The following is a 12,475-nucleotide window of genomic DNA, read 5'->3' as shown; positions in this document are numbered from 1 at the left end:
TGGAAGTATGGAATCATGGACTGATTTGGGGTTGGAAGGGATCTTATGGATCCTCTGGTTTAAAACCCTCTGCCATGGTCAGGGACATGATGGGAATTGGAAGTGTCTCTTTAGTCTGTGGAGTCTTACTGGAAGGGTCCAGCTAGGAGCAGATTCATCTGCTGGTCATCTTTTCCCAAGCCATATGCATCTCCTTGTAATTTTGGTCTTCTCCCTTTTCAGTTCTCTCTGGTTTCTGCTGCCACAGCCGTGCTGCTGCCAGATGCCTGTTTGCTGTTTTTGCTGCCTGTTTGCATTGCTGCCTTACCCCTTCTAGTTTTTGAGTTTTGATTTTGTTTGGAGTTTTTTTGTATGTATGTAATACATTTCTTAGTCCAGTAGGTGTGCTAGTTGTGTCCTTGCCCATGGCATGGGGTTGGAACCAGAGGATCCACATCCTTCCAACCTAACTCCTTCTGTGGTTCAGTGTAGCATACAAGACAATGAAATTATATATTTTGACTTGAAAAAATAGTTAAGATCTGTAAAGAGAAACATCTTGTTATATGAAATTAAATCCAGAATAGTCTCATCATCTTAATGGCAGTGCAAATTCAAATAATGACTTAATAGAGGAACTTAAACCTTTAATGTGATGAGAATAACCTTGTTAATTATCAGGGTTAATGAGGTGCATTTCTTTGAAGTGAACGGAGTGATCACAGGCCAGAAAAAAAGATCTCTCTTCTGCTGGGTAGTATTTTTCCAATTAATTGGTAATTGAAAAGGGGATTTTGTTCCAGGCAAGTGTGTGATATTACAGCAATTTATATCAGATTCTTCAGGAAAGAGGGATAAACACCTATTTAAAAAGTAGACTTAATGGTACAGTTAAAGCAATAATGAGTAGTAAGCTAACTTTTAGTTGTTTTCTGTGCCATTTTGATGGTTCAGTGCCTTTTTTCCCCCTCAAATGCATTGGCAACCAGGCATACACTGAAATTTAAATCTCATAGATTAGAGTTTCATGATTTAGAAATAGTGGGGAGTTTGATAATGTTGCATTATTCAGTGTAATTTCACTGCTCCTTTGGGTATTTCCATACAGCTTATAACTTTTCTGCTAAGGAATGAATATATTTGGGATGCAGAGGTGCTAAAGGTGCTTTGGGTGATTGTACTGCCACAGTGCTGTCCTGTTGGTTTTAGGACAGGTGTACGAGATAGGTCTTGTACTGTACTGGGAGAGGCTTTCATAGTGCTGAGCTCTGGATGGCTGTAAAGTTATTTTCAGACTAGGTGACTGTTGAAAAACAAAGTTTCTAATTTTGCAGTGAAGATGATAATATATTTATGGCTCATTTATAATCTTATAAAATGAATGTTTTTTTCATGAGGAGTGTAGCTTTCAAGATGTTGAAAGCTTTTCTGGTACCTCATGTTTAGGAAGAGTTCCTGCCTGGATTTTGTCCCATTAAATTTGCGTGTTCATTACCAAATTTCTTCACAAGAATGACTTCCAGAACTGACCCTTCTATACCTGTCCCTCTGGCATGTGAGCCTGCCTGCTGTGGGACAGTGGTGGGAAGTACAGCACAGTGGGACCCCCCACCTTGTTAGCTGCTGCCCTGTACTGGCTTGGCCGATCCCTTTATGCTTTGGGGTGAGGTAGAACTTCATCTTAGACACAACTGAGTGCATTTTTGCAAAGGCAAACTGCGTGATATCAACTTGACTTTGTTTCATTGGTAGCAGCATGGTTGTGCTGTGTTGACAAAGAATGGTAGTCCAAACCCTCAGATTTCAGTAGAATAAAATGCATAACTGAAGTCTGGAAGGTCGAGAAGGGTATGAGGTACTGGGAATTTTTCTCCACTTGCCCACCAGCCACTGAAATACAGGTTTAGTCCATTTGTACCTCCAAGTTGACTTTCAGGTAGACAAAATTAAATGTCAAACATGGTTTCTGCAAAAATGTTATGTTCAATTTGATTGTATCAAAATAGTGGGCAATGTACTTTAAAAACTAGAACACTGAGAAGTTTAATTACTTCTAAGCTATTCAGCAGGAGAGTTTCCCAGTCTGAAAACCAGAGGCTTGTTTCGTTTGGAATTTGGAATAACATTTTCCTTGTCTGTTTATCTTCATTGCAAAATGAAGTTCTTTAAACAAGGTAGTGGTCACTGACTGATTTCCTGTAAGGCTTTCTGTTTTTCTTATAGGACCAGTTTCTCTGGTGGTTTTTTTTTACATCTTTAGAAGTACTACAATTAATTGCTTCCTTGTATTATGTTATTTTTTTTACTTCATGCTGTGTTCCACAGCTTTAGGGGAGATTCGCTGCAGAAGAGAAAGGGCACGAAGTTCTGCAGGAACTTGTGGAAATGTAATCCTTGTGGCATTGCATGGTTAGGTCTGCCAGTGAGGAAATGCAGGGGGCAGCTTCTGTGCCTGTCAGAGTTCTTTTGGTTATGCTGGGTCATGGAGTAAAAATGATTTTGACGTCAGTAGCTTACTAATCCCAGTTTTCCAGTTTCTGCCTGTTGGCTCTCTAAAGCAGAGAAGACATTGCAAACAAAAGTACAATGAGGGAAGGCCAGGCCATCTTTGCTGTTATGGGAGCAGCTTCCTTGGCCTCTGTGTAGTTTACGCTGTGATGGCTTGATGACTTCTCATAGAAGATAGGTTTCTCTCTCCCTTCCCCAAGATTGTCTTCTCTGAAGTCTTTTCCAGATGGGGAAAAAAAAAGTACCAATGATGTTAAGGAACAAAGGGACTTGTTTAGCATGGAGGAAAAATTCGAAGCAGAAGCCAATTATTAATAACTTGCTTCAGAAGTTAAACTGATATAACATGGACCAAGTTAAATACATACCTAACCTGAGGGACAAAATTTTGGCATGAGATAAGGTAGCGATAAAATAGGGACTAGCATAAGATTTCTAGCCAGTGAGGATGTGAACTTTTGGAGCTATCTTCTGCCAGAACAGGGGTGTGCATGTCTTACATGCTTTCTAAAACTTCCTCATTATAGGAAGCAGAGTGAGGGTCAGGCATTGATCTCTTCTCTTTGGTGACCAATGACAGGACCTGAAGGAATGGCTTACAGCTGTGTCAGGGGAGGTTTAGGCTGGATATTAGGAGAAGATGTTTTCACCCAGATGGTGGTTGGACACTGGCATAGACTTCCCAGGAAAGCAGTCACAGCACTAAGCCTGCTAGGGCTCTTAGGCACACGGGGTGACTCTTGGGGTGTCCTATGCAGAGACAGAAGTTGGACTCAGTCATCCTGATGGGTCCCTTCCAACTCAGGATATTCTGTGGTTCTGTGTGGTCAAAGTTTTGTTTGGTGTAAGATATTGTAAGACATTAATAAGTGTGATGAAAGGAGACTGGGAGAATAACATGGAATGCAATTTTAATCCTGGTGTATTGCTGGAAACTGTGAGTTGGTACCTTTTTCCGTAGCAAAAGGACATGGGCTGAGCTCCAGATCTCTGATTTTTGGGGTTGGCTGAGTACAGAGGCAGCCATCAACTGGAGTAAGGAAATAAGGAAAAACCCTTTCTCAGAGGCAGGCTGAAGAGTGGAAGTGCTGCGTGCTAGCACAAAGCAGTGTGTAACAGGATGGAATCTAATCATGCTTCCCTGGTCTTGGTCATCATCAGAAAGGGAAGACCTTGTACTTCAGCATTTCTAGTGTGTGAAACTGGCATCAGTCCTTGCTGTGTAATCTATGAATGCAGGCACGTTGCTCTCCTGGCCTGTGGTGAAAAATGTGCTGCTTTACCTCATTGCTGCTTTAGGCTCAGAGGGTCTGTGCTGCTTCTTTGGAGAGAAACCTAAAGCACGGCTTCTGAGTGCTGACTTCAAAAGATGTCCACCATCTCCTCACAGTGGTGTGATCTATTTAAGGTCTGTCTGGCAGGTGCAGCCAAGCACAGGCCAGCTGATGCTACTGAGTTGTTTCTCTGGTAAGTACTAATAATTTCAGTGTCTTGTAGAAAATTTGTGTATGTAGTGACAGTATCAAATTGTCCTTGTCTGTGCTGGCTCTCTGTGGGGGTAAATGGCCATTAAAGAGCCACATGATAGGTATGGGTTTTTGTGGAGACAGATGCTTTTCCATAAAGTTGATAAACATAACTCTAGAGGATTGAAAATGTTTACTGTGAAATTTCCTTTTTTGTGTAGTACCTCCTTAAAAATCAAACAGTAACATCAGTGCCTTTGGTTAGTGGAAGTCCTAACAGATGATACGAGGTGTTGGCTGGAAGATGACATATCTGCAAAAAGGCCAAATTAATTACACCTCCACAGGCTTCTCAAATGCTGGTCTTCTCAGCCAGTGGGATGCAGTATTCTGTGGAGCTGGGAGGAAGGGACTGACTGTCCACTGGAGGCAAAATGCATCAGAAAGATAAAAGCTCTGTGATAAAGTCTTGCTAGAGTGAACAACTGAATTCAACTCTGCAATTTTATGAGGATATGCTGAAGTTGGTAAGGTGGACAACTTAAGGTAGAGCAAAGCCTGAGAAATTAAATTAAATTCTATCATTTTCTGTTCTTCTGGAACCTCACAGAGGGGAGGAGGAAACAGGATATAGATAAACTGAGTGTTTTCTTGGTAAGTTTGTTACATGAACAGTCCCTTGCACTTTGTGAATAACATTTTTTCTTTTTTTTTGTGCCTTTTGAGCATCATTTGTAGTAATAGTCTGCTGATTCTATTCTGTTCTCATGTGAAAAAAATCCTAATGCAAACCCTGTTCAGTCTGTAAGTGTTTGAAAATAGCTGTGTTTTATTTAACCGTGAACAAGAGGACTTCAAATGCATGTGTTTTGCTTTGAAAGATAGTGGAAGGCAATGTTACAAAGAAGGAATTTTGGCAAGCGGAAAGAATGCTGAAAAGAAGTGAAAGGGGCAGATTTTGTCCCTACTGAAAGGGTGGTTGAGGAATTTAAAGAGGAAGGGTAAAAAAAAAATTGTGGAGGGCAAAACAGAGGTAGGGTTTCTGGAAATGGAGAAAGATCTAAGCAAGCTAAACGAAAAATACTGCTAAAATCTGTGATGTATGGGGTGGAAGTGAAAAGGAGGAGAGGAAATATTTACGATAAGAGAAGATTGATATAAGTGGGTGAAATGACCAGAGTGGAAAAAGGAATAGAATCAAGATATAGAATGAAGGATGACGATCACTGTGTGTGGAACAGGGAAAGAAAATTTTGTTTTAAACATGTGCTATGTTGAAATTTTCCAAACTCTTTTCCCCCCCTGTGCTAAGGGAAAACGTCAGGCTGGTTCTGCAGGCTGAGAGAGGTGAGACTGCCACAGGTCCATGCCCCAGTTCCAGGCAGCAGCCACAGAACACATCCTCCCAGTGCGCTGGCACAGTGGACGTGCTGGCACGCCTGCTCCACGTGCTGCGCTGCAGACAGGTGTTCCCATGGCCCAGCTCACGCTGCCACTTTCAGTCACTCGCCCCAGTCTCTCTGGTGGTTGGCAGTCAGAAATTGCTGCTCTCACACCCGTGTGCACATATGCAGAATGAGCAGAGCCACCCACCAGAAAAGAGCTGGAAAGGGTTAATAAGCATATATGACAGACTAAGCTGATCAGGGCAGCGCACAACCAGGCAGTTGAACTAACCACCAAAATATTTGCATGCAACTGGTCCTTTTTATCCACTTACTCCTCTGTTACCTCATGCTTGTTCTTTCCCAAATCCTGTAAATCCATTCCTGCCTTTAGTTTCCCGTGTAAACATCTCATGGCAAGTCCTGTGCAATCCCCAAATGCCGCTCCCTTGCATCCCACAGTATGTCTGACATCTGTGAGCACTCGTGATGGGTTTCAAAACTGAACAGTGTGACTGAGATCCTCCTTGGGACTGCCCTGAGAAGAGTCTGGATGGGGACACCCACCCTTCCTTCAAGTCCCTTAATTTGTGTCCCTGCCTTTTTCCAGACTTTTCTGTCCCCTAGTTTGTGTCATTCTGCAGCCCTGTGGTCCTCTGGCCTCATAAAGAGAACCCCTTAATGGGCTGATTGCTCTTGTGGTGGGCATGGAAGAAGATGGGAAAAGTATAACTTGTGCTTCCCAACTTGTCACTGTCTCTCTGTGCTCCATTGTTGGGGTGCAAATGAGCTTTTATCATATAGTCTTAACCAAATAAAGCCATCTTCATTTGCTGTGGACATTTTAAAGAGTAAAATTGTAATGAAAATTCTTTGTTAAACAATATGTAGGAATGAAAAATATACAGTTGTTATAAAGCACATGATTCTTGCCTCCTTGTTTGGCTTTATGCTGTGGAATGCTAAGTATAATGTATGACCTGTGAAATCTAGTCAAGTTATTTTTGTTTTAAAGCTTGAAAGGGTATGTTGTTCAGCTAAAGGACTAGTCAGTAGCAATGAGCTACAGTGCAGGTTATAGCACTACTTAAACATCTGTGAGGAATCCAGGTAATGGTAATTGTTATGAAACAGATTTGAGGGAGTGCTTTTGATTGCCTGTGGTGATGTTGTGCCTAATGGAATAGAACTAATTTTTTTCCCCAGAATTGCCACCAACGTTTCTGTATGTGCCTTTCAGAGCTTAGATGACTTCTAAAGTCTGTACTATAATCACTTCTTTTTAAACCACGATTAAACATATGTTTATATCTGAAAAGCTGCCATTATGATACTCTTGAATTCATGAAAGAATGATTGTGTTCCTCATTGCAACTGGATTTTTTGGTGTCTTAGCACTGAAGGCAGGACCCTGCACAGAGGAGCTGTCAAGCTGAGTTAGACCCTGCTAAGAATACTGGGGACAGGAGCACAAAGTTCATCAGAAATGTTTCCAAGAGTGGGAATGGGAAACACTAAAAGATTAGGTTTGTCTAAAAACTTAACTGAGTGCCATGTTTTACACCAAGTGCTTCCAGTTGCCTACAGGGAAAGGAATAGAAGTATGGAAATGGAAATTAACGTGGCGCTTGAATGCAGATTGGCTGTGAAGTGTGGTGTCTAGCTAATTAGGCATTAACAGGGAAGTGTGCTTTTTTCTTTAAAGGGGCAAAAACTAATCCAAGGAACTGCAGGATTATGGTTCTGACGTCAGTGTTAATCAAGTTCTTAAACTGTTTTTGTAGGAAGGGGTATTTCTGTGCATAATGGTAAAAGAATATTAGAAAAAGGTATTAGGAGTTTACCAAGCAGAGTGGTACTATGAGGAAATGTGACAGATCAAAGACCCCTTTTGCCTCAGCTGTGCTTATATAGCTGTTTTCATTGCTAAACTCTAAATAAGATAAATTTTGTTTTTAAGAAACAAAATACGCTGTCAACCTTTTTTGACTTGTATCACGTAATTATTTCGAAACTTGACTTCTTTGGCAAGATGAATTTTATACAGTAAGTACTCTGTAAATGTGTGGGGATAATCACAAGGAAAGTATTACCTGGAATAAGACAGTGCTGGCAGAAGAGCAAATAACCATGTGTATAAATTCTAGAAATTGGAGTAGGGTTTCTAATCAATAGAACAACCTCCCAATTGAAGGTATTTTATATCAAGCCATGTTTTACTGCATTAAAATAACGTCTAAGAGATTTCTGAAGAAGGTTCCACGAAGATAATGAGATGCTTGTCAGAACAAAAAACTAAATTCATGGAGCGTGGGCACTATTTTCTGTAGTATTTTCCTAAAACAATGTTCAAAAAAAGTGAATGCACCAATATCATAAAAGTATATTTGACAGCAGATGCGTGTCTCTCTTTGTAATGGTATGGAGAAAGGTTTTTCAAACAGAAGCAACCAGTTTCAACAACTACAACAAAGTGAAAACAATTTGGACATAATGGCATTTTCCCTATACAGGTGATTTCAACATGTAGAAATTTTAAATTGCTAAAAAAGATGGAAAGGTGTTTTCTTGGGTAAAAGTTCTGAAATACATAGTTGAAATGATAGTTGAAGAGTGTGATGTAATAAATTATGAGTACCCTTCTTTTACTCTAATAATCTATTTAAAGTAAGCTCTTCTTGATATATGACATTGGTCATTGTTATACTTTTGCTAGGCTTCAAACTCTCTCTGTGATGTCTACCAGCCTTTTGAGTAGAAATTTTTGAAGGTTTCAGCAAGGTTAGAGAGCTGAGCTGGCGGACAGAAGATAACTGTCAAATGCTTTTGCAAACACACAGACTCTGATGCTTCAGTTTAGGGGCCTTGAAATAAAATAGATTGATTCTTGTCCAAGGTATGATTTTCTCCCCTTCCTCAGAACATTTATTTGCTTGTGGAAAATAGTAGACATCAAAAAACACCTGTTTTTTTGCTAGGAGGACTTAGACTTTATTGGCTGAGGCTTCTGTGTCATTTAATGGCTGGGCCAAAAGAGGATTACTCTGAAATCACAAGTGTGAGTCATTCAGGCTGTGGGAGATGAGGGTGTGAGCAGCCAAACTGACACTGCCTGCTGCCCAGGAGCTCTGGGAGAAAATGCCACTTGGAAGTAAAAGTCCTGAGGAAGCAAAACAAGGAGGAGAAAATCATATGGAAGGGAACAAACCTGAAGAAATGAATGCTTGCAAACTGAGAAGTCAGATTGTACAATGGGGAGGTGATATTCAGAGTCTAGGCTAGAAAAGAAGAATAAATAAGAAAATAAGAAATGAGAATTAATCTGGTAGGACGTGATTCAGATGAGGATACTAATGCGAGAGGATGACAAGGAGCTAGTTAAGAAGAACAGTACTGCCTCTGTGATTTGACATGTGAAGGCAGACAGGCAGGTGTGCCCAGCTGAAGCCAGGCTGGGGTGCTAGTGTGACAACAGTGTAGACAACACGTCCATTGGATTTGAGTTCTTGATCGCAGGGGTAGTAACACCTCGGCACTGTTCCCTACTTTGGCTATTGCAGCAGGCCCCAGTTACTCTGCAGGTCTTTGGTGTACATATGTATTGCAGCCACATATAATACCTTTTTCCGTACTTTTCTGTCCTCTTTTCATAGAACCATTGCTCAGAATTCTGATGTGCTGGGGATAAATCAGGGCTGTGTGACATTTTTATCTATAGAGCTCTAACCTCATTTTATAGTGCATGCGGAATGCACAATGGGGGAAAGTGTTTTTTGTACTTAGGCAGCTAAATGTTACCCTGGAAATACGACTTACATGGCTTATGGCTTCTTCACCCACACAGGTCCTGTTTGAAGCTGGAGCTATTTAAAAAAAAATTAATTTCTTTTTATTAATTTTTAAAAAAATTTTATTTTAAAATTTGACACAACAAAAACATACATCTTCATTCTCTCCTTTTCTGCCCATTCTGGAAATCAGGATCTAATCTGTAGAAGAATTGGATGATTGCTTCTGAAGCCAAAGGCCTTTTAGTACTTTCTTGCTGTGGAGACTGTACCAGCTCTACCTGTTAGTGTCTGGAGATATTTCTGAGCCAGGTATCCTGTCTATATTTAGTAACATTCAGCATTATTCAGGAAGTGATGTTATATTACAATAAGTCCCTTTCGATTTAGCAGGTTCATAAAAGAGAATTCTGCTCTCACCTGTAATAATTTAGCCTCAGACCTATCTTCATACTTAAATATTGCTGGGGAGTAGTGGAAAGCTTACTCCAGTTCCCTTTCTGCTTTACTCTGTGCTTTGTGGTCTGTGTAGGACTGCAGCTGCACGAGTTGTGCTGTTATTCCCTTGGAACAGTCATTTCAGAGCTGGAAGTTTGTCCATGCTTTACTGCTGTGTTGGCTGTGCAGTTCCATAATGGTGCTTCATGCTTTACAGTGGCTGCAATTCCTCCTGAAAGCGTCACAGTTCTTGCTGCATTACTTTCAGTGTGCAGAGAGAATGCAGACACTTTACTGGAAATGGAAAAACAGAATTTTTTTTTTCCTCTCCAGATATTACTTTTCCACTTCACCTTTAGTTAAATAAGAATTGAATCCTATTTTGGATCTCTAAATTACAGCTTTTTGCCTCAGCATCTCTACAATAATACTGCTGAAGTGTAGAAAACTTTGTTGTTGCAAGGCCACTGAATTACACTCTTCTGTGCTGACAAACTTGTAAGAATTGTGACAGGCCATGTTGCTTTTTATGCTAATAATAGGATAGTTTCTCTATTTCATGAAGGAACAAATAAAATAAGAGGCATCTGAGAACATGATCATTAAAATTCTGAGGGAAAGGTTTCCTTTCCCAATGCTAAAAATATAAAAATGGGAATAAAAATGCTGTTTAAAGTATAATTAATATCCTGTGTGTTATTTGCATCTTGGGGTGATTGAAATCACTTGCCAAGGGGGGAGTGCCAGGAAATAAAACAGATGATGGCTTGTAAAATTGACAGAGAAAGTAGGCACCTTCTGGTAGTGTTTAATTGCTAGTATTCTGGGAGAGCAACAGTGAACCTGACGGGATCCCTCAGCTTCACAGAAATTCAAATGTTAACATCTCAACAGCTAAAAGTTGCTCATGGTTAAGACCTTTTATTTTTATTGCCTTGCAATGCAAAGAGATTAATAATTTTTTATGATGACAAAGTATTTTATAGAAATAAATTATGATAAGGTGTTGTGGAAAAGCATATCCTAGACTTTCTTAAGCTGCTTATAAAGTAATTATTTAAGGGAAATTTTTGAAAATAATTGAATAAGATTATAAGAAAGAGAATATAGGAATAATGTGAGCTTATTTGCCTAGTCTATGAGATGAGAGAAGATGTATCTTCCCTAATCAGGCACATTTAATTTAGAATTCATGTTCTTTTTTCCCTTTGATATTGCCAAACGCCCCCCCTCCCCCCCCCCATGCAATTATTCACCTCTCATGCATCTTTTTTCTCCCCTTGGTAGGATGATTTCTGCAGTGTGTGTTGCATAAAATAGTGTTAAGCGATGCTTATTATAAGCCAGGAAGCTTAATGAAATATTTACATGAACACTTAACTAACAGACATAACTTTCAAGATTTAACGGACCACCTGCTCAGCAACTGAAATAGAGCAATGCTGTTTTCAAAACCAGTTAGTTATTCATGGCCAAGGAAACATCCTGGGTAGAGCTCCCAGAAAGCTGTTTTCTCATCCCATTAATTCTTTTGAGACTTAAAAAACCCTCAACCAAACAACAAACAATCCCCAGAAAAACCTGATGAATCATAAGGCTTGCAGAGAAAAAAGAAGAATGGAGGTAGGAAGGAGAAGAAAGAGGAACAGAAACTGGTGAAGAAATGCAGTTTAGAGTTTTAACATTGAAGAGTGCATTCTCTTAACAATGTCAAGTCTTTCAAATCTCTGCCTTATTTTAATAGCTGGCTAATTTAACACATTGTCCTCCTCCCCGTGTTCAGAGCTGTCTGTGCTCTGCCTTAAGTCCAGCAGCTATATAATGCTCTGCTACTGTAAGCATGACTTAATTTGTTGGTTCTTTTTCACAAGCCTGATTAGATGAAACACATCTAGTGCTGCTTCTGGAGCAGTTTGAGTGTGCTTGTCTATGCAGATATCTTTTGTGTAATGGAGAGGCATCTGCTAAACTGAAGAAAACCTCAGCCATTGCTGTGATCAGAAATATCACTGGTTTAACTGCTGGAATTTTTCTCCCAGCTGTAGAAATCTAGGAGTAGACAGGCATATCAAAATATTTGTGACTATATCTGTTCCAGCAAGGACTTTATCTGAGTGAAAAATATGCACCTTTCAAGTATAAAATCAGATAGCAATTAAATGCAACATTTTGCCTTGCAGGGGTGAGGGTTCCTTGTCAAACACAGTTGCTACACTTCCATTTTTGCATTTTAAATGGTTATCAAGTTTGTTCAGTCTGTCCTCTGTGCTTGTGTCTAGAATGAGATGAGATACATAAAGTTAGAAGTCAATGCAGTCTCCACAGCTTTCTCACTACACCTATTTCTACAATACCTATTTCTTTGTAAGTTCACCTGCTCAGATAGACAGCCAGTGAGGAGAAGACTGCAGAGGAGCTGCAAAATCTGAACAGTGATATGAGCTGAATGAATCCAAAGAATAAAATATCCGGATAGACACCCTTGACAAATGTACTGTTAAGCAGTAGGTGTGGGATTACAAACAAACCTACAAATTACCTTCACTTGTACTAGCAACTTCGGTTGTGAGCATTAACTTTTATTTTCCCCTGGCAAAATGAAAGTAGTTGTTCTCAACTAGTCCTGGGAGGGTTGGTCTTTCTCATAGGCAGGAAACGTAAAATTATTTCATGGTAGATAATATTTTTTTTTTTTAATGCTGAGGAACAAAGAACATGTTTTTCATTTTTTTCAATTAGGTGACAGTTATCCCTTCTGCCACACAGCTACTGTGTCAGTACCATGTGTAACAGAAATGATGGGATAGTAGGTAACAAACGGGGCAAGGGTGTCATACTCCACAGGGGTGTACAAGTCTCAGTCAGTGCTGTAAGTGGTTACGCTTTCTCTTGGTGGGCAAATGCAGCATCC

Source organism: Pyrgilauda ruficollis, unplaced genomic scaffold (assembly GCF_017590135.1).
Source record: "Pyrgilauda ruficollis isolate IOZ18807 unplaced genomic scaffold, ASM1759013v1 scaffold5, whole genome shotgun sequence".
Classification (NCBI taxonomy): domain Eukaryota; kingdom Metazoa; phylum Chordata; class Aves; order Passeriformes; family Passeridae; genus Pyrgilauda; species Pyrgilauda ruficollis.
Note: the sequence above shows the minus strand (reverse complement) of the source record.